This window comes from Ctenocephalides felis, unplaced genomic scaffold, assembly GCF_003426905.1.
Source record: "Ctenocephalides felis isolate EL2017-DRISC unplaced genomic scaffold, ASM342690v1 CF-g0.4_SCAFFOLD_01886, whole genome shotgun sequence".
In the NCBI taxonomy this organism is placed as follows: Eukaryota; Metazoa; Arthropoda; class Insecta; order Siphonaptera; family Pulicidae; genus Ctenocephalides; species Ctenocephalides felis.
Genome location: NW_020538040.1, coordinates 60,692,805 through 60,714,362, shown reverse-complemented (window position 1 = coordinate 60,714,362; position 21,558 = coordinate 60,692,805).

Here is a 21,558-nt window from a genome sequence, read left to right as displayed (position 1 = left end):
AATATAAAATATTATTGGTTGTTAAAAACATACATTTCATTAACTAATAAATCAATTATAAATAAAAAATAGCTAATAATCCTGTTCAAACAACACTACCAGATATGCTTAGTGAATATGTTATTGAATATGCTATTTTTTATAACGTAACATACAAACAAATAATTTCTATAATATCATCTACCAAAAGCAAACCAGTCCATGTTAATTTAAAAAAGTTTTCGTTTCAGTAAATAACATAGAATCATTGGTCAACAAGTTGCAATGTTTTAATAGTTTTTTTTATATTGTGCATCAAAAATATAACTGTCGCCCAAAAATATGTTTTTGATTATAAATTTGATTTGATAGATATAGCAAGCAAATAATTTCTATAATATCATCTACCAAAAGCAAACCAGTCCATGTTAATTCAAAAAAGTTTTCGTTTCAGTAAATAACACAAAATCATTGGTCAGCAAGTTGCAATGTTCTGATAGTTATTTTTATATTGTGCATCAAAAATATAACTGTCGCTCAAAAATATGTTTTTGATTATAAATTAAATTTGATTTGATGTGCCTTTTATTATTATGCTTGCAATACCTACTATATATTATATTCCTCTATTTTTCTATATAAACCAAACAATACGCAGTGATGCGCCCTTGTTGAAGCTACGTAATAAATTTACATTTATTCTCATATCAGCCCTCCGTGTACGCCACTGCTATTAATTTAGGTCGAGCCTAAGAAGCATCATATGTTAAAACTTCGCATATCTAATAAAAAATTCCAGTATATCATTCAGCACTTAATTAAATGAGTAAAATCTCGGAGATGAGTGCTCAGACATTCACCTTCACTGAAAGGCTCATTTGGCCTGGTTCATTTGACGTAAATAAGTAATGAGCTCCTCTCACCGCATTCCGCGCTCTTTGCGTGTTGCGATGGCGGATGCCATTCAATTACAAAGGCTACTAGCTGAAAAGCCTCGCGAGCGGCAAACCCGGACCGGAGCTGTGACACACGATATTCTTTGAAAAAATACCGAACAGGGGGACATAGATAAAGCACCGTTCAAACGATACACAAACACATTTATATTGATCCAATACACGGTAATCAGTCGATAAAAGTTACTAAAAATAGAGAGAAAACCTTAAACGAACGAACGTTAAACACTAAAGTATTTTTTTGATAATCGTTATAATAATCAATATGCTATTTCTGTAAATTTGATTTATAAGAAAATGAAAAACAATTTATTCAATCATAGAGATTCTAATCTCACCAAAGGTATATATTATAATTAAATAAAAATCCTTAAGTTTTCCTACCTATTATTAGTTTAAGTTATTCAAGTAGAAATTGATTTAAAAAAGTAATATTTATGCCTTCAGTAACTACATTTACAATGGTATATTATTACGCGTATAGATGATACGGTGGAGACGCCATGTAGTTTGTGCCGACTTCACGACCTAAGAAATAAAAGCTCGAAAGCTTGTTTACATAATAAAATTAAAACTATAACAATTAGATGAAAACATTTTAATTTAAAAACCTTGAAGCAATCACGTATTCAAGCTGAAAGTGTTTAAGCAACAGCTGTTTATATGATCAGAAGTTTTTATTATTAATAAAATCTAGATATCTAATTATAAAAAATTTGAATAACAAATACAACAATAATGGACTAACAAAGCGAATCTTATGTTTACTCTTCTGAGATTTTGATGAAACATGATGATAGAGTCGATAGCCAAACCGAACACCTTGAAATGAAGTGGTTTATTTAAAAAAAAAATGTTGCGGAAAATAGGCCGCGCAGAATATGTACGCGTATAATGCGTATAATGTCTCGATTACTATGCTCGATAGCTCTATAAGTTATAGCGTTTACTCTTACATTGTAAGCATTAGCACAAATAAGTAAATATAAATCGTAAATATAGCTTTTAAAATACCTATTTTATATTTATAACGATCGTTAGTTAACACATTACACATAAAAAGTTACTAATTTGTTTACTGTGTAAATATCAAGTACTAAATATATTTCAATATCTATACTATTGCAATTATGCATATAAGTATTTGTAAAATTATCTTCAATTTCAATAAAATTTAAAAGAAATCCAATAAATTAGTAAAATATCACTAATATTTTCTCTAAAATCGCTCGAGATATGAAAGGAGCCTAACTCGAAAATGTAAACGATGTAGATAACAGGCTAACGCATAATCATAAAAGTTAAATAAATTTGTGTTCTGATTTATTGTGATACCCGGGCGGGCAAATTAATGAATTAAAATGAATGTGACGGGGAATGACGTTGAGACTCTACTCGGGGTAGATCGAGACGGCACTTCCGTGAACACAGGCGAACGAAGATACGGAGACGATAAATGCTGCAGAGTCAGATGATACAAACTTATAAGGATATGAAATATAGTTTCCATTTATTATTTTTCATTAGATGGCAGAGGGATTAAATTAGAATATGACGCCCTAAAATACTCGCATACCTAAACGAGATCTTAAACTGGTAATTTTTTATATTCAAGTTTTACTCCTGGCATGGTAAAAAATAATAAACTTTATATAGTATTATGAGTATTTAGTAAAATATCTCCACTAGTATTTGAAAATATATATAAATTATGTTAATTGGAATATCATAAATTCTGTGAGTATTTATGTGTAATACATTCCAAATTTTAATACTATTTGTTTATCAATAGATGTATGATATTATTTATTTATAAATTATGAATAACTCATAAAATATTTTGAATAACTTGTACATTCGAAATATTAAACTAAAATATTTCATATTTTGTTTAAATGACATGATTCATACGTTAATTTATTTGCCAAGCAGTGATGTCCTGTGTTTTAATTTGTTCGATTTCATATATAAAACTTGGTAATTTCTATATAAAAGCACCAACGTAACACTTCGAGTTTTTATTAATTTGTTTCATTCTCACCTCAATAATTCAGAATTCCAAGTGTCACAAGAATTTTTGAAAAACGTAAGAAGTTTACGCTAATAACTTTTACATCATTAACTATATATTATTCAAATATATTAAGAACTCTCTTTATATTGCCACAAATATCTAGCTTAAATATCCATTTAACTGAAATTTTATCGAACGTACAAATGTTTGTATATCACGTCTTTCACAATATTGTAGTAGCAAATGCACGTCTGATCCAGGAATTGCTCCATTTTTTTTCTTTCTTCATTTCTGTTTACGTATCAACGAATGTGGATGCATTTGACAACAGTAATAATACAGGAATACACTATAGAAGGAACCCTTCGACATTTACCGATAGTAGAGTTAAACCACCTCTATTATTATTTTATAAATAATGTTCAAATTTTAATATTTTGGAGTACTGAAACACATTTAACTATAACAATGCTTTTAAAGTTCCACTTGTTTAAAATAATTTTTTGATAAGTTTCAAATATAGTAATATGACATAGTAAATGTAGTAAAATAATTAATGAGGTATAATTAATGATACTGGTAATAAAAAAACAGTCAGGCATGAATAAAGATAACAGTTAGGCATTACCGTTGTCCTTTTATTGCCTTTTTCTTTACTAAACTAATAATAATTGAACATTAAGCTAGGTTGATTAAAATATTTGTTAAAAGTTTCCATTTGATAAATAAATTTAAAAATGAAAGTTAAATTAAATAACTCAATCGTTATAAAATGACAATATAAGACAGACATGACATGCAAAAAATACGAGACATTTTTTTAATTGAAGAATAATGTTGAAAAATGTAGAAGGTATAATCCGTTAAAATTTATAGAAATCTATTAAAAATTTAATACTGCTAACAAAAACAATTGTTAAATGCAAGTACTAAAGACATGTAAAATATATTTTAATTTGAATAATTGCCACTTAAAATTTGAAATTATGCCGATTATTTGAGCCACGATACGTATATATATATACGTGTATAATATCTCACTTATCTTGCTACCTTCATACATAAAATTACTGCCACAAGAATTTATTTTTTATTTATATTTATTATACTCATTAATATATCATCATTGACTATTCTTATAAGCAAGGATAAACAAATATAATTTTAATGCTGTGAAAACCATTAGCACACCATTACCAGAAGAAAAAAAGGACTTCAGTAAGGCTAAGCAACCAATCGGCTATTAACATCAAACAGACACTAGCCACACACATATATATATATATATATATATATATATATATATATATATATATATATATATGATTGTTTCTTTTCCGAACAGTAAATCCTGTGGATTGGATTTACTGTTCGGAAAAGAAACAATCAATATATTGAAAAAATCCAGGACTTATCTATTGAATATATATATATATATATATATATATATATATATATATATATATATATATAACCTTTTCTACTCACTTTTATTTTGATAATACATATCCCTTTATCCTGTGGAAAATACGTTTCAGTTGAACAAGATAGTTATATTTATTATACTCATTAATATATCATAATTGACTATTCTTATAAGCAAGGATAAACAAATATAATTTTAATGCTGTGAAAACCATTAGCACACCATTACCAGAAGAAAAAAAGGACTTCAGTAAGGCTAAGCAACCAATCGGCTATTAACATCAAACAGACACTAGGCCACACAGATATATATATATATATATATATATATATATATATATATACGAGATCGTATATATATATATATATATATATATATATATATAACCTTTTCTACTCACTTTTATTTTGATAATACATATCCCTTTATCCTGTGGAAAATACGTTTCAGTTGAACAAGATAGTTTATGTATTTCCCGTTTCACTCAATATTAGAAGAAAATTGCATTTCAACAGCACAAGGTAGTTATACTCACGTACGCAACCGTAGAGATTGCACTAGTGCTCTCGTAATAGGAGTATACTCGGAGCAGGAGCAAGAGTAGGAGTTGCCGGGGAAAAACAATAAAAGCAAGCGGAGACAGGAATAAAAACTAACTGATAAGGAAGATTTGGAAGTGCAAACGATGCAAAAAGTTTTATATTCAAACCGTACGAGAACTACAAGTTCCGTATTTTAAGAGCAAATGAACCATTACACACATTTCGATGTGATGGGTAACAGTAGGTATTTTATAACGAACGTGGTTCAGAAGAATAAATCTATATATATATATATATATATATATATATATATATCTACATATATATATAAAAATTAGTCGGGTATTCCTTCCTGACGAAATAACTCCAGAACGCACGAACCGATTTCGAAAATTTTGCATTCGTTGTAAAATTGCAATTCGTTCTCGGGCTCCGCAAAGTTTATAGCTAAGAAAATTAGTGGTGCATGGCATCGTGCCTTGATGCAAGTTGCTGGAACTCCACGCACGATAATTAAAAATTCGAGTAATGACATTAGTGAGAGTTATCAGAATTATGCCTTCTTAAGTCAACGAGCAATTCTTGCCGCGAAGAATAATGATGTACACGCACTGAATTTCACCATTCAATCAAATATTGCTCACAATTTGGTGACATACCAATGATTCCGAATGGTCTTCCGTTTGACTTCAAACGATTGCAATTTCCAGTTCGCCTTGCGTTCGCAATAACAAGTCTCAAGGCCAATCGCTTAGTGTTTGCGGGATAAGTTTCAAATAGATTATTTAGAAAATCATTGTTTTTTACATGGGCAGTTATACGTTGCCTGTTTACGAGTCGGAAAGCCATCCGCTTTGTTTGTGTTAACGTCAGACCAAAAAATAAAAAATGTGGTTTACCAAAGAGCACTTCAATGAAACGGATAATTTGCGGATTCACTATCATTTACTTAGAGAACTAAAAAACACTTCATTTTTGTAATCGAAATAAATTCATTACTGTTGTGTAATAAAATCAAAATTTTCCTTTTCAAATATAAAACAAACAAAAATTTCTTCATCTTTCTCACGAAATCATCTGGTGGCGAAACGGAGTTTGTCGGGTTTGCTAGTACATATATATATATATATATATATATATATATATATATATATATATATATATGTACTAGCAAACCCGAAATTCAAAAATATCCATATTAAGGACCACCCGAATATATATATATATATATATATATATATATATATATATATTCGGGTGGTCCTTAATATGGATATTTTTGAATTTCCTTGTTCCGAAGGGCTCAAATGGTTCCAAATTGATAAAAAACAATTCTCTAAAAGTTTTAGCTCTAAATTTTGTCTTTTGGATAGTGCGCAATTCAATCAAAGTTTTGATTGCCAATTGGGTAAAAAAACGAGGTAACACATTTTTGAAAAACAGCAAAAAAAAAACATTTCTACAATGATGAATTAGATGAGAGTTTTACTGAACTTAGTAAAGATAGTTTGTTTGATATGTGTTATTTGTTGTGATATAAGTAATTGGTTAGGTTTTTACAATAATTATTCAAAGCCAAATTATATCTTTGTGTTTCGCGCTACTCTACTAGACAATTTAATTTATTTGCTAGCACTTTTCAATAATTTTATTATCCAGGGCGCGTCACAATGGTAACAATTCTCATATTTAAAATTATGAATTAGCCTTACGTAATACGATTTATATGAATCCAACAAATAATATTCTCGCCTGATGACATTGTATAATATCCGTGACAGAAAATACGTATTTTCTTTACTTTCGCGATTTTCGCAGAGTACACGCCATTTCTCTCGCAAAGGCCAGAGCGTTATGAGATGCCGCTGCATATCATATTGCATAACCATTCGGTGTCTAATTTAATATTAATACCTTGCGTTTGTTTCTAGACACAGAAAGTAAGAAATAGGGTCCTAGACCATGGTACCATGTAAAATGCGTAAGTTATATCATTGACAATTTTTGTTATATCTGTTTCAAATACAAACCAAAGAAAATGATATTTTTTATGTAAATCTCATTAACATATTGTTGCATATGGTTTTGTTTATAATTTTTACATAAGGATCAATAATATAGAATAATGCAATAAGCGCAGTAAAAAAATAAATTAAAATTGGGCATTGCAAAATCTATTATTGTTTTGTAAGCATATTCAAATAACAATATCTAATCATTAATTTTGATAACTTCCAAAACTATTCACCTGAATATTTTATAGCGCGATATCATTTTTTTAACTAGTACAACTGGGATGTAGGTTCAAACTGATAATATCTGTAGATCTCAAAAATATTAAATATCATCATTTTTAAAATAGTCAATTACAAATTATGTCAGATGCTAAAATCTACATTAACTATCTGATAATAAAAAATAATTAAGGAAAAATTCGGTATGGTAATGATATTTCTGCATTTTTACCTTATGTCAAAACAGTTCCAGTTGAAATTTTAATTGATAACGTGATACAGCTTTTTTGCAAAATATTTCAAATATAAATGTATTATAAACTGATGTTTGCTTAAAACACAGTCTCCGCTAATACTAACTCAAATTAGTGTACCAATACTATTTATTCTCATAAAAAGTGTATGAAAACATACTGTTTATTTTTTGGTTTAGTGACATTTGGAGTATTTACGACGTATATAATAAATTATAATTTTAAACAACAATTTTAATGACAATTATAATAGTATACTTAAATAGTTCGAAATATTGAATATTTGAAGAAAAATAGTTTAAAAAAAAATTCTGGTGAAAATTGTATAAAATATTTCACAATATACCTAAAGTAAGAAAAAAATAATGTCTATGTGTATGGATATATGTGTTTGTGCGGATACAATTTTTGTCGACAATTTTGAGAACACATATCACTTAAAGAGGCGGCATAATGATCAGTTTTTGGCCAAGGCAGGCCCAGCCGTTTCCAAGATATGGTACAAAAAGTGTCAAAAACAGTTAGTCAGTTTTTGAGAGAACAGAACGTCCGATTCAAAACTTTGAATGTATGAAAAAGCATTTCACTTGTATTGATTAAATGAAAAACTGATTAAATTTTTGGGAAGACAGGTCCAGCAGTTTCAAAGATCCAATGAATAAAGTAAAAACACGCCATTTGGCGGTCAAAAACGATCATTAGACATATGCGCATCAAATTATCAGATATTTTATAGACATTTTAACAATAAGTATAAATTTTGTTTACATTTGTATGAGTAATTTGTTTGTATTTCCGTACCAATTTATATAATGATTAACCGTTAGACTGTAAGGCGGGGCTTACGCGATTCAATATTTTGTCCATAAAACAGCGACGCAGCGCTATTGCTTTGCAAAACAAAATTAATTTTCCAAAATATTAAAAAATCTATTTTTTTTTCAAAAATATTGAAATTCTAAAAAATCTAGTGTTCTTTTTAAGATTTCTTAAGTTTTCAATAAAATTTAAATTTCTGTACGGGAAGTTTCAGCAATTTGCTGAAACAATTGAAATTGAGCAATTTGCTATGAACAATTAGTGACTATGTATGTATATAAATGATTGGACATATGGACAAATAAATATAGCTAGTGCATTTTAAGAGAACATATGTAGGCATTACTATATAATATATTGCACACTCGATCAGATTACATAAAATTCAATATAATATCTAAAACATGTAGTGCAAAATTGGCAAAAGTACGTGATAAGGTATTCGAGTACACAATACGAAAACTACGCTCGGTAACAGCGTATAGGTTTTATCGAAAAGACGATTAACATTTCCTGATTATGCACGAAGGCAACGGTCCGTGAACATTATAAAACAATGAAGAGTAAATGGAATTACATCGGAATGACAACAGGGCTGCCCGTTATCGCATCTCGAGCACAAGGGACCGGCATTGTTCTCGCGGCGGGCGCGCCTTAGACGGAGAGCCGTCGTCGTCGCCGTCACCGATTAAGGAAAACTATCGCGAGGAGCGAAACCTGCGTGCGGGAAAAAGATAGATGAAATGACAAATTAAGATGTTCAGGGAAGAAGACGACACATTATGGTAATAGACAGATACATGATACCAAGAAGAACTTATGTCAAATATAAATACAAAATTCAATTCAAAATGTAATTTAATATTATATCTAACAAGGAGAACCTCAGGTTTACTTTTCTGGGATTTTGATAAAACTTTGCATGGTAATCGAGTTGATAGTCAAACCGAACAGTTTAAAATATTACAGGCCTAGGAGAAGTGGTTTAATTATAAAAATTAATTAAAGTTCGAAAATACACAGCCCGCAATATGCACGCCTACAGTGTTTTGTAATAATAGGTCTTGATAGTTCAATAAGTTTTAGCACTTGTTTTCACTTTTTCCACTCGGATTCATAAATAACAGAGGTGGAAATGACCCCCATCGTGCTTTTTTTCAATTTATTTTAATGTTTTAATAGTTAAAACTTGCGTACAAAAATTGATAAAATCGGAACAACATAAGAATACAAATATTATATTTAATACATATATTATATCTAATACATGTTATACATATAATTAAAGTAAACTGCATATCTCGATTGTAAAAATAAATGCAAGTCTAAATTTTGGAATTAATTATTTTATATTTCATGAAACAGCAATGCTTTTAGAATTTTTTATCATTTTTACAATATAATAGATGATAATTATCATCATTATTAGAAATTTTTATTGTTTTTATGATATAATATCAATGTTCGTATTTCCTAGTCAAAGAATGAAAATCTTATGATGAATGCTCCATCTGAGAGCATCGGTGTGGCCAAGCCAAAAGGGCAGATAAATAGTGATTTTTTTGCAATATCTAAGAATATTTGTCAAAAACACATGTGCAAACATTCCAAAGTGTTGAGGTGGCTACATATGTGATCAATGCAGGTTATTTTTGAATGTCCGGTACTAGGAGCCACTGTTTAAAATCCTTTTTTTTATACCAAAGTTTGATTGATAGTACTAATTATTTTTTAGCAAAGATTACGGTTTTGTTAATTTAGTTTGATTTCTAACTTTGTTATCTAACATAAATCATAATTTAATAAACATTTCGTAAAATATTTTATGATTTATTTATAAATAATCTTAGGTGTTCGCCACTAGGGGATTTTTCCCAAAATTTTTGTGTATGACTTTACCTAATAAATTATTATTAAAAATTACTATTCTTTTAATAATAACTATAAATAAGCTTATGAATAAATAATACATAATAACAAAATCATAATTTCAAAGAACATGAAAATGAAATTAGAAAGAATAATTGGTTATTGAATCAGTTCACATATAATACATAAATTATATATGGTATACGTATATACAAATAGAATTAATATGTTATATACTTTAAAATATACATATCAATTCTATTTAAAATATTTGATAATAATTAATAAATTTATCAAAAATGATTACATCGTTATATAAAATGAAGATTTAACTTACTATACACCTCGATTACTCCAAACCAATTTTTTTTTCTGAAATAAATACATTTTCATGGTTATAGAAATAAATATAACAGTAACACAACTTTATTGGCGTCATTTAATATGTGTTTAGTTGAAAAATACGATCTTTATGTGGATAGTTTTATGTAGATCATCGCATATTTCATGGTAGATTCTCATAAAAGTCCATTTGTAGATACAATTTTCACAGAAGAAATATTAGCCGATAATGTACACACTTATGTAATATGATATATATATATATATATATATATATATATATATATATATGCAATAAATTACATATATTGTTGCTTTAACTAGCATAATTTGTATACCAAAAATGAAATATTCCATAAATTTGCATTAATTATAGTTGTTGAATACAAGATTTATAGTAATTGCAGCATCACTGAGAGGACACAATAGTTTAAATCGTTGTATATGATACAAAGTACTATATGTTAAATAGCAGTATTTATGAAATTTCAGCATTAACATATTTAAAAATTTATGTTTGAAAAAACTTGGAAAGAAAACTGAATTTTCAACTAAAAAATACACAAAGCTCACTTCTTTCACTAAAAGAATTTCAATACAAATTCAGTTTGATAATTTTTGTGAAAACGATTATTCGTCGCGTGTATTAATAGACAATCGAGTTTATAATTATTTAATACTGTTTTAATCGGTTGCAGACTTTTCGAGTAGAAACACATATTTAACTAAACGATATAATGTTTACACCTCCAGATTAACAAATTTTACTAATGACCTAATGAATCAATTACAGTTTGTTCATTTACAGTGTAGACGAAGTAATTTAGATGAATTTGTAAAAAATAACAATTTTTGCTTCAACTACAAATTTAGATGAATTTGTAAAAAAAATTAATATAATTTTTGCTTCAACTACAAATTTAGATAAATTTGTAAAAAAAAATAACATAATTTTTGCTTCAACTACTTTAACATGTACGAGAATAAGTTTAACATGTTTAAGACTTGAGATAACTGAAGTTTAAGTAAAATTATAAATATACAATCATTTTTTAAATAATTTACACTTTTTTTATAATCCTATTTTAATAATGAAAAAAAAACATATTTTTTACTTAAAATCCGGGAATTTGTAGTCGGGTGGGGAAGGGGGCGTCTTCGTAAAAATATATTTTTATTTTATTTTTTTTCAAACAAATACACACAGGACATTTAATAATATGCGATAAGAACTATTTAAGTATATAATGTGATTCTGTATTTTTTTAATAAATCATTTTTTAATTAGAATACTTACAATTGTTAGTACACAACTTTTTAATACTTTTGTACACTATAGTTCTGTTTGCCTTTAAGTAATATTTAAAATTATGTAGAATTTTCTTCTTTATTAACTTTTGTAAGTAATACTGTTTCTAGTTTTTCTAATTCATGTTGTCAAACAAGTATAATTTTTAGCACAAAATCTAAATCCGGGACGAATATTCCTTCTTAAAAAATCCAGAACACAACGCAGAAATCCGGAGCTGTTTGATCCAGAATTGATAATAAATAATAATAGGCTTTGAACAATATTGCAGTATTAAATTGAGGTCTCCAAAAAATATATGTTTTCTAAAAAATATTATTTCAAAATTATTTCTCCACCATTATGATGTGGCCAACATTTATCCCCAGCTCTCAGTCCAGGTGTGATAACGACTGGCGGCGCGACTTGCGGCCTTTTCGTTTGCAACGAATATTGAAAACACAGAGACCGCTCGGTCCATTGAGTCTTTGGTATTGAGAATCTCTTATCGGTAATGTTTCTATATGTGCTTTGTGTGTAACAAAAGAACGACATGGTTGCTTGATAATAATTTTCATGCGAATGAGAAAATTCGAGAAAATTGAAACAACGAAAAAACGTTAGGCTATCAACTGGAATTATTTTTGTGACGTAGAACAATCAGGTTACAAAGAGTATATATCATAAGCTAAACTCATTCTAATAGTCACACAGGTCCATACAATAAAGTTGTCTGAATTTGGTGTTTCCAATGTAGTTTTTACTTCTGAACACGAATCTAAGGTCAAAATTGGAGGTCAATTAGCAAAAACTTGAAAATAATCTAAAAAACGACAAAATCTTCGATCTAGTAATTCTTCGACATTATAAATGAAATTTTATAATTCTTGTCGTTTCCTGGTCCCTTTGCAGAAAATATATTTTTTTTGTAATTGTAAGTATGTATAAAAGAAAACTTTAAAATTGAGAAAAAAAAAATTATAACACCTGAAATGCGTTTGCTATATATGTGATAAATATTATTATTGCAATTTCTGTAATAGTAATATTTCTATCTATATTTCCAAATGAAAACTGGAATCACTACTGCTTTACATCAGCCTGCTCAAGGCGGATATCGAATCCGGAACCTTTGATTCAAAACCCATAGCTTTTTTTACTTATCCAAGAGCAAGTACTATTTAGCAAGTGTAAAACTGAATAAACACAGTAAATTATTTTAATGAAAATATATTTCAAAAGAAAGAAATGTTTCTAAAATATAAGAAACTTTAATTAAATATTATTGATGTAATGTATTTAATTTTCATGTTGAATATTTCTATGTAATAATGAAAATGTAAAATCTAACTGCAACATGGGTTTAGTTTTACCAAAGTTTAATTGCGTTAAGAAATATCCAGATAATTTTAATTTCTAGCACATCCGCCAAAGCGAAAGTTTCGACGTTCGCTTGAGTAGTTTTATTTAATGAAGACGTGAATATTATATCCGAACTAATTTATATTAAAAATGTGTCAGTCAGTTGAATAATTTTCATTTTATCTTACATGAATATATATAGATTGTAGGGTAGAGCGGGGCACAAAAGTCCAATTTGACTTTAAGTAATTGTACTGTCTAAAAACCAAATGAACTACATAACAACACTTGAAACATATCAAACAAACAACTATCGAACTATTTACAGTAAAATTCCCTGTTAATTAATCATTATAGAAAAGCTTTTTTTACTAATTTTCTAAATTTTGTCATCTGTTCTTTTTACCCCATAGGCTTTTTGCCCCATGTCCTATTTTTAATTGTAAAGGAATTTTACAAAATAATTGCTACAATATTTAACCAATGCAACATATAAATTTCATGTGGACATTTTTACAAAGATAGCGTTGTCTATAACCTTGATTTGGTATTTCGTCAGCAATATTGCAGAGTTGGAATAACTAATGATTTAATTTATATATCTCTTGTAAAATTGCTTCATTTAACTTAATTTACTTTTTTATTCATTTTTCTTATTGTTTGCTAGGGTGAAAGTTTAATTTGTCCTTTCACCCCACTTTTGGTGACTTCATAGCCGATGCACGTATTAAATTTCCGCGTAAATTTACGAATCAATAATTTTTCATCTTTTCATCCATTAAACATGGTGAAATTCAACGAAGTTATAGATCAAATATGGAAGCTTGAGATCGATGGATGAAAATAAAATCAACAAAAAATAAATACACATGAATAACGAGAAAATAAAAGGTGTAAAGCAATAAAAATCCGTTAACAGCAGTCAGCATCCGTCGCCCACAGTGCCAGAGTGGAGATGTGATGGAAAACGCGCTTTTCCAAGTTGTCGATAGTTGTCGAATACAAAAAGATTATCACGATATTTGAAACGTGGTGAATTGACATGTCTGACAAAACGTACGATTATAATATATAATTTTGCACGAATGCTTGATTTTCAAAAGGGGTAAACGATTTCTAAAATTTAAAAGTAATTTCTATGATTCGATGATGAATGTTCTGATTAGTTTTAAGCGAGATCCGGTAAAACTGTTTCATTAGAATTTAAACACACAGCCTTTGCTAACAATTTCGTACTAAATGCTGAACTAAATTATAATTTCGAAATATTGTATATCAAATGTTATTGGTTAGTTTGGTGCAAAAATTACTGTTGTTGTCAACCCTTAATTTTTGAATAGAGTAGGGCTGGGCACAGAGGTCAAATCTGACTTTGAGCAATTACGTTGTAAAAACCAAACCATATCACAACAAAAAAACGAATATCAACCGAGCACTCATGTGACTATGTTTCATAAAACACTCAGCTACTTCAAAACTATATAAATACATTTTTTTGCTGTTTTTTAACAATTTGTAGCCTGTTTTTACCCCAAAGGCGGTAACTGTTTTTACCCCAAAGGGGTAAATTGGAAGAGCCAGGGGCCAACTAGGTCCAATGTCTTATTGTAATTTCAAAGTGATTTTACAAAATAATACCTACGTTCTTCAACCAATGCAAAATATAAATTTCATGGGTGCATTTTTTACAGAGATAACGTAAAAGATAAAAAACCTTGATCTGGTATCTCAAGTTTAAGCAAAATTTTGATTAATCAATTCTGATTGCAAAGACTTTATTCTGGAATGTTTATTGAAACTTTTTAAATGAAAAATAATTTTTTTTATCAATTGAAGATGTAAGTCAAATTTGCTTAGTAGGTAATTTACATGTGTAGACAATATCTAATCAACAATCAATATCTAATTATATTTATTTTTATTAGGTGACTGCTTCTCACGAAATTACTAAGTATAGGTTAATCAAAATATTTTAATTCAAAATAAGAAGACACTAAATTACGAAATTGTTTTAAAAATACATTTTTCATATCTGAAATACATATTCATGTGAAATAATTTAAGATGGGTACATGAAACCGAATAACGTTTTTGTTTGCACAAGTTGTTTAACTTTTTCTATATAAATTACATTACAATTTCTACTTTGAATTTTAAATCCTACTTATGAAGTTCCGCAAATCGCTGGTTATCCTACGAATACTTGGCATAGCATTCGGTTTATATTTTCCATTAATATAAACATTTGCAAGAACATTATGATAGAATTTGCTGGGAGTTAATATATTGTATGGAACTGTATACAATAAATACCATTTTCGCGCTGAACAAGTAGTAATATAAAATGAATGATAATTATACATGCATACATTTACACATTATATATTCGCTTTGATAACTGCATTCTAAATCTTCAAGAGCATAGCATCAATAATACATTATTAATGATAATTGTATACATGTTGTAAATGAATAATTAATCAGTTGATCTTTGACCATTTTTGTTCTGTAAAAAATGTTTATTGTGTAATCTTAAATAACAATAAAATTATTTACTTATATAATTCAAAAAGCACATTCATGCTTATTGTGCGTATGTGCTTTTTATCTTAAAATTTTTATACTTGGTGCTTTTTTTACATGCTTTTAATTCTCAAAATGCAAATATTTCATCACATATTATAGATTTGTTAATAGTCGGATAATATGAAAACAAATGTGTAAAACAATCATTATCTTTGAATCAAATCGAATCAAATTAAAGCAATCAAAGCAATAGAATGATAATGATTATTAAAGCAAAAAATGTGTTTATTGTAGAGGAGACTGGGTATGGTTGTGCCAGGGTACGGTAGTGGCAGTTGTCGTAACACCTAAACTACACTGATTTTGAGATAGGGTTCAAAGGGAGAAAGATGAAGTGCGTTTGTTCGAACAAGTTTCCATTATTGTATTAAGTCGGCGCCCTACATTAACATGATTTGTAGACCGCATTGCTTTTAAAAAGTCGAAAGTAAGCTTTTTGTTTGATTTTTTATTTATAATAGGCAAAGAAAAAATAAATACATAAAAAAAGACATTTCTATTTTTTTTGTTATTCAATTATCACAATCGTATCCTACCTACATGACGTATGTTTACTTTGTCAGCACTTTCATAATTTTTAACTTATTATTATCTTTTGTGTTTTCTCGTTTAAGTCATTCTGAATCGTTTGACACCAATTTTGGAATAAGTATGTATATGTGTATATGAGCTAGAATTTGATCTTTAATCGACATTTTCTCAAAAACCGAATTTAAAAATTATTTGATGTAGCTCTATAATAAGACTAAATTTGATTAGACTAGCGCGACGATCAGCCCAGCCATTTCTATTCATTCCAAATTTTTCGCCTACGTTTCCACAAGAAGTCCTCAACCAATTTCAAAAATTCAAATACTGTTCGAAACATAACTGATAGAAATCGTGCTAATTAATTTATGGTAAGCTTGGCCAGGCCGTTTCTTGTTAATAAATTTTTTTTGATAAAACTTTGAATGATGATAGAGACGATTTGTTTATAAAAATACAGCTTGGTCAAAATATCAAAATTTTATCGTCACGATTTTAATTATTGTTAAAATTGATTTCTTGTTCATTAAGTTTATTATTTACACATAACAGAAAATTTCTACATCATGCCTTAAGGTAAAACGCCGCTTAAATTAGTTTAAAAAGCCTCTACCACACAGCTAATTACAAATATAGTAGTTATTTAATCTTATAGATAAAAAATAAGCAAAGCATATATAGCTTTTTTTATCTCTCATTCAAATTTCAGATTCATCAAGCGTGACTTCCTCTGCATTCGTTCATATCTGAAGAAAGCTTGGCAAAATAATTCAATTTTCTTAAAAATAACAACGATCACTTTTTTTTACTTATCTCGGAACCGCGTTCGCATCAATTCCCGTCTCCTCAAATAATCGACATATTCAATCTATTCGAGTCGATATTCGCACATTCAAATATGCACGCGGAATAAAATATGCGTACGTAGGCAAGCAACCGCCGCGGGAGACACGGGAGACATGGCGAACGCGCCGCTGCGACGGTGATTACCGCTTCGAGTGCCGTGCGGTACGTGATCATAAGAAGGAGGCGGATGAATTTTTATTCGAAACGTTTCATAAAAACTGTTTATTAAATTAACGATCAAAAGTGACGATATAAACGAGATGTCGTAACATTTTCTTAGCGTAAAAAACAAAATGTTCATAACAGAACATGAAATTAAACCAATAATATCATAAACTTGCAGAGATAGCGCTTAGTGCGTTTTTTGCAAATTTAATCAATTTTTATAATTAAACCGCTTCTCATAGGACTCTAATATTTAAAGGTGTTCGGTTTGACAATCAACTCTATAACCATGCGAAGTTTCATCCAAATCCCAGAAGAGTAAACCTGATGGTTACCTTGTTAGCAATAGACGAAAGCATTACTTATACAACGCTTTTGCCACATATTTTATTCATCCGCTTAATTATTGTACATTATGTATAGAGTATCAGTGATCGAATACGTTTTGATTATATATAATTTAAAGTTGGGCGCAAAGGTTCAATTTGACTTTCAGCAATTATCTTGCGAAAACCAAACCAAACCAATTATATCGCTACAAACAACACATATAAAACAAACAATTATCTGAATATGTTCAGTAAAACTCTCAGCTAATTCATCATCATAAAAATATGTTTTTTTACAAAAATTTGTAATCTGGTTGTTTTATCCCATAAGCAGGATAAAATGAAACAGCCAGTGGGCTAACTCCAATGTCGTACTTTTAATATTAAAGAGATTTTAGGAAATAACAGCTCTAGTATACAACCAATGCCAAATATAAATTTTATAGGTACATATTCTACAGAGATAACACCGTATATAACCTTGATCTGGTATTTTGTCAGAAATAATCATCAGCATAGTTGTAATAACTATTTATTTAACTTGTAAAATTGCTTTTGTTAAGCTAGTTTTTACTTTTTTATTTACTATTTTTCATAGCTGACACCTTTGCCAGGGTATGGGTTTAGTTAGTCCTTTTTACCCCACTCACGTGTAAGCTTTAATAAAGGTTATAAAAAAACTGTTGAATCTAATTTGAAATTAACAATACATCTTATAAAACAATTGAATAACGTATAGCTAAAAATTATATTAAGGTCTCGTAAACTAAACAATAGTGCTTACAACCAAAGACTAACATAGAAGGAACATAATTTTGTTATGGATTTTTGAACATTTGTTTTATTTTGCGATAGAAACATCGTAAGAATCAAGGTAATAAGTGGTTACACAACTTTTGCCCTCTACTTTCAAATATTGTTAAAAAAATCTTATTTTTACTTCCTTTTGAGACATCGGTGTTGGACCTCTTTACCCGAGGATCTTCAAACCATGCTCTATATATCATATATATCACATTCATTGATGCAGAAGGCATATTAAACTTTAACTTTTCCGATTTGCAGTTTTCGAAACCATTACTGCAAGTGCCCATCATTAAGTCCGGTTCAAGCTTCGTTGTATATTTTAACATATAATGCTCATAAATATTAAAATATGCATAAGAAATATAATAATCCATAAGTTTAATATTATAAGAATACAATCGAATAATTTTGTTCCAGATCTGAATATAAAAAATAAATCAATAAAATATCAAAATAGGATGAAACATTGTAATATGTTAATATAAATAAAAAAAGTAATTGTTAGAAAAGAAAATATTCTCTAGATGGTCTTAATAGTTAATATTTAAACTATAGCTTTTGCATATATTCTAATTGTCTTTATAAATAAAATTTAGCAAGTTCTTATTAAAAAGATGTTTTTTAATTGATACAATAAAATATATTTATATAAATTTACGATACGATATGCATATTGCTGAAAACTAGGATGAAAGATAGTAAATTCATAAAAAATTGTTCTTAGTATTTATAGATTTATATTGACAAATATAAATTGGCAAATGACATTTATGTGAATCCTAAAACAATTCTGCAAGTGATGAAAATTTTGCTTACGTTTTTCAAGCGTTTGAATTTAGTTCTATAAACTGTTGAATTCAATAAATAATTTTAACTTTCACTGAGTATAAACAATTTAGCATTTGACAATTTACAATTAAATCACACTCGTCTTTAAGCCTACGAACAATTTAATACATTGGTCTACAAACTTTGCATTCAACGCATTTATCTTCATGCATTTTTTGCTATTTTGTTATTCTAGGACTAGAAAAAAGTAGTATGCCGCTTGAATAAAAAAACTTGGCATCCCCAACATTTCACGCCTGGATCTACATTTAGAAGTACAATCTCTTGCCAAAGTAGCTTTTAGCTTTTGGCTTATGTGTTTGTTTTCTTTTGTTTCTCAATGAATATGTTTTTATTTGTATATAAACGGCATAATTGACCAAAACACTACCAAAATAGTAACAAAATTTTACAGAGCAGAACTTTTTTATGTATAGTTGTTAAAAAAAACTACCTAATTCAGCACATGTTGGTGCAATATAAAAAAACATAACATAATTCATATAATCTATCTCAACATTAATTCAAAGACCTCATAACCAGTAGAAGTGTTGAAAAGGTTACTGTCCTCAACCTGATAGAGTCGTCTGACAAATCGAGTAATTCAATCAAAGTTTTGTATGGAAATAGCATAAAAAAAATTCAAAAATTTTGTAGAGCGTCGAATTTTCAATAAAAAATGACACGAATTTTCCCTTTCAATTCATTTGTCGCTAAGTTATACCTGATTTTTTTTTAATTTTCAATTTTTTTTTCCACGCTATTACCATACGAAGTTTGATTGAATTGCGCACTATCTAAAAGTTAATATTAGGAGCTAAAACTTTCAGAAAAATGCTTTTTATCAATTTGGAACCATTTGAGCCCTTGAGAGCAAGGAAATTCAAAAATGTCCATATTAAGGACCACCCTAATATACATATTTAATAAAAATTTACTGATTGTCACTTTAGGAGCAAATCTATACATCAGGCAAGTATAAAAAACAGAATTTACTGCAGCTAGTAAACTCAATCTATGAAATCAATAATAATCACTTATGAAAGATAATTATCTTTCTGAGTATTTTTTATGCTACAGAGCCAATAATTAGTTTGCCAGTTTTTGCGCAATTTAATGTTTGTATGCAATAGGTGGACAGGATTATCGTTTTAAAATCTATTTACAAGTGTATCTATAATTATTAAAACTTGTGCAAATTATATTTTCTACGTAATTACTTCACATGTAATAATATGCAAAAATATGTGAAACTAAATTATAAATATTCTAAAACAAGAGAGTATTCAAAGTAAATGCAAAAATATGTATAAAATAAATTAAATATATATAACTTTATAATTAATAGTTTAAGAGTTAAAATCGCAAATGGATGAGTAGACAGCGGCATATACAAAAAAAAATTTTTTTGACGAACTAATAATTGGTGAACTAATAAATATTAGTCGCATATTTATCATAAGTAAGAATCAGTTTCCTATCAATTTCTTTTAATATAATGAAAACGTTTGAGTAAGTCACTTACCGTTTTGGGTCTAAGGCGAGGTCGGGACTGCACGTTTTATCTTACTGCGGCCCCATTCCGAATATTATCCCGGGTTGTCGAACATGATATTGCCAATGTGCTGAATTCCTTTCGAAACCACCGGTAAAATGAACGTCGTCTACGCATTTTTATATATTTCTTTATCGCCTGCTCCCGGCAATTCCATTCGATAAACCTGAGAAAATTCATAGACCAGGTATAAGAAAGATATCGATCATTCTCTATAACATGAAGTTGATTTGATATAAAGACGTTTATTTTCTGATAAATTTACACGGTTTGATTGTTTATATACTTAAGAAAAATCGGCTTATTTATATGACTAAATACGCTGGAATATAGCTTAGGGTTTTAAACAGTCAACTGTGTCACTCACATCGAACATGACGAGTATATTCGTCAATCACAGAGTAAGTTGCGCTGTTAAAATTTCGGATAAAGAACATGGGTTTATTTTACAAAATTGAAAACTGTCTTCACTACATTTTACTAGTTTGTTAACATAATATATAGTAAACTTATGACGGATTAAATTCAATGAAATATTATACATATAAATGTAAGAAAATAATAATTTAATAAAAATCTAACTATTTTCAAAATAAACACTAAAAAATGATATTTAATGGACTACTTTCAGGCAACTTGCATTGAGGTAAATTGCTACTCACAACTACTTTAATTTATACAGTCATAGTCTTAAAATATTATAAACAGCTTAACATTTTGATATATGTATATATTGTTTTTTTCAAAAATCAATTTTGATAGCGAACAGTCAGGTTTTATGCTTGACGAATATACCATACATTTTTAGTGGACTTTATCATGAGAGCAT